Source organism: Biomphalaria glabrata, chromosome 8, assembly GCF_947242115.1.
Source record: "Biomphalaria glabrata chromosome 8, xgBioGlab47.1, whole genome shotgun sequence".
Classification (NCBI taxonomy): domain Eukaryota; kingdom Metazoa; phylum Mollusca; class Gastropoda; family Planorbidae; genus Biomphalaria; species Biomphalaria glabrata.
Genome location: NC_074718.1, coordinates 16,872,715 through 16,875,937, shown reverse-complemented (window position 1 = coordinate 16,875,937; position 3,223 = coordinate 16,872,715). Strand labels below are relative to the sequence as shown.

General features: G+C 41.3%; 1 protein-coding gene across 2 annotated transcripts in view; it reads left to right on the top strand.

Moving 5' to 3' along the window:
• The window catches only part of LOC106076018 (uncharacterized), a 225,276-nt gene that overhangs the window by 96,521 nt on the left and 125,532 nt on the right, over positions 1-3,223 (top strand). The gene's annotated exons all lie outside the window — the stretch shown is intronic.

Here is a 3,223-nt window from a genome sequence, read left to right as displayed (position 1 = left end):
GTATGTCGTTTAACATTCTAATCGTTTACATGGTGTGACGCAAAATGCTAAGGAATCATTTCACCACATAATAATAAATAATTAACCTAAATATACTTTTTGTAGGCTAAAATGGATTGGAAATAAACTTATTGAAATGCAGGCCTATTATTGTATTTAAATAAAGGAAAACTGGTTAAAATTGTAAGCCGTAAATGTAATTATTTTGGTCATTCTACATTTAAAAAATATTGACGCAACACGTATTACGAGATTACAAAAAAACATAGATCCACCAGAAAATAAAAAAAGAAGAAACATAGCCAATACTATACTAGAGTCATTAACGATGATTATTATGTAGTAGGATATCATTAAAATAGCATTGGCTGGAATTGTCAGCATTTTAAATCAAATTTTTTAACCATTTTCTTAAAATGCTCATTTTCAAAAAAAAAATAATAATCATTTGTACATCCTACCTCTAAACATTATTTCAATATCTGTATAAAATTTGGAACACAGCTGCAGGAATGTAAGTAGATCTCTGTGAACTACTGTTATTTTTACATCTACAATACTTTTTATAATACTTTTTCCCATTTTCTTTCTTTCCCCTACCCTCTCCCCTTTAGTCCCGACCATTGTTTCCACGTTTTTTGTGGTCGCTAACTGAAAGTGGGTTGTTTGGGTAAGCATTCTTAAAGATCCTAATGATTTCTACCAAGTCTTCAATTACCTTAGGGTTTCTTTCCTTTACAAAGGACTGTAGCTGAGGGTCGCACTTATTGATAAAGTTATCAATCAGAATAAAGTTCTTCAACCCCTCGTAGGTGTTCTCTACATTCTCGAATCCGAGCCATTTAGTGAAGAAGTCCTTCTCTGAGTTGATAGTTGTTTGGGGATCAACTTGGCTGGATGGAGTGTTTTCGTAATACTTCTTTCGGAATGTTGCCGCGTTGTGCCCGTATGCGTTTAGCAGTTCCTTCTTTAGCACCTGATAGCTGTTTTGCATCGAGTGGTCATGGTTTTTGGCAAATCGTGAGGGCTTTCCCATGTACGAAGTCCAACAAGATTTCGGACCACTCCTTCTCCTGAACATTAAACTTTGCCAGCTTGATTTCAAAGCGTTTCAGATAGTCGCCGATGTTGTCCTTGTCTTCCGCAAACGGTTGGATTTTCTTTTTCATCCATGCGGCGCTACTATGGCTTTCTATGTTGGCACTATTGTTGCTGTTTCCATCGGTGGGCACACTTACACCAGCCTCTATCCTCATCTGTTCAACTTGAATTCTCACTTTTCTGTCCGCCTCTTCTTTTTTCTCCCTCTCGATGCGTTCCGTTTCTCTGAATTTTTCCCGTTCTACACGGTCTGCTTCTTCTTTTTCTTTTTCTCTGGCTCTTTCAGCTTCTCTGACTCGTTCCCGCTCTTTGCAGTCTGCCTCTTCTTTTTCTTTTTCTCTGGCTCTTTCAGCTTCTCTGACTCGTTTCCGCTCTTTGCGGTCTGTTTCTGCCGCCACCATCTGCTGCACATAGACGGCCAGTTCTTTGCCGCGTAGTTCCAGTTCTGTCTTGGCCTCTTGGATTAGCTTTTTCCTAAACTCTTCTAGGTCGTACCCTGAAGTAGCTGCCATATTACCTTTATGTTACTTTACCTCGCTTTTTATTTAAATTATCTTACACACAGGCCTAATAGCTTCTATTACCTATGTTCTATAAATCAAATTACCTTTTGAGCGTAACCTCGCTCCGCGCCTTCCTAATACCTCTTGATTCAAATAAATTAAATTCGCCACTCTACCCTCGGCGTCTAGACTACACACTCCGATTTATACTAACTTCTGTACTTTCCAAGATACACTTAGTATCCTTGGTACCAGTGTGTAGACTACCCTTTGACCCGACTGAATACGCTGTGCGACACACGCACACTCAACCGACTACGTGTTACTCACACGAGTCGCCGGTAAATAGACCACCTCGATTGTTCCCCAGATCTTGTCTAGATTACGCTAGATCTTAGTTACTTCTTACCTGCTTTCACAGCCAGGAGTGTATATAACTTACTCATACAAATAAACTATGAAATTAAACCTAAATACGATAAACACCAAACTATAGATCTAGTTCTAATGAATGAGACTTTCGTCTGACAGTAAGACTTAAGACTGGAGTATTACAAACAATTAATACACAACGTTGCTACAACAAAAAAAAAATGCTTAACTAATTGATTCACATTCACATACAGGACGAATTAACAGCTAAACGTATATCTGGACCTCTTGCTAGATTACACCTAATTTTAAGGATATCCCCAATCCACCACGATTTAACCTGGTAGTGATAATCTAGCGAGTGGTTACTTCCATACAGACTCTAATTATTCTAAGGAGAAAGTAGTTAAATAACACTTGACTTATCTGTCTAAGAAGCGTCGATAACTCCACAGTCAGTCTAGGGTCCACTCTTCCTACGCTAATGTTTGTCCCGGCGGCAAGGCTCACGGCGATGTCTTCCCTAGTGGTGAGATAAGGACAGCGAACGTTTTGGCTCTCCAAGGTCCTTCGGTACTGGTCTGCAACGGCTCCGGTTCTTCGGTGGTACGGCGTCTGGTTCTGGTTCACGGTGATCTGTCGTCTGGTTCCGGTTGCTGGTTCCAAGGCAGGTACGGTGGTTCTAGGTGGTCGTCTGTCCAAAGTGAAACTGGAACGGTCCAACAGTTGACACAGCGATAAAGTCAAAGTCCAGTGCTAAAATACCGGCTATCTGGCTATCTAACGTGTAGCACAGATTCAGCCGAGACGTAGATCAAATTAGCACTACTGTACTTAAGTGCCGTAGGCAGTAAGATGGCTCCTACGTCAAAGGTTCTTTGGCGGGCGTGACCTCAACGGTCGATCTTGGCCTTGCAGAGGTGACCTTCACGTTTGTTCTCAAGATGCCGGGCAGGCGATATCTCTTCAGTACGGCTTCGACAGGACAGTTTTCTTCCCTTCCACAAACTGTAGCCTTCTCGATACCGAACTACAGGCTTCAATACGATGCCCCAACGTATGGGCGTTTACAAATTACAAATGTAGATCTAGATCTATATTTCGTTACCTCCTAGGTCTACGAGTCCAGGATCTCACTGGCTTTCCTTCGCCGACGTGGCTGTATAATCAGGGTCTAGCTGCAGACTAGGCCGATGACGTTAATTTCTGCCTCCTCCTAACAGACGGCTTATATCCTTCTGGATGTT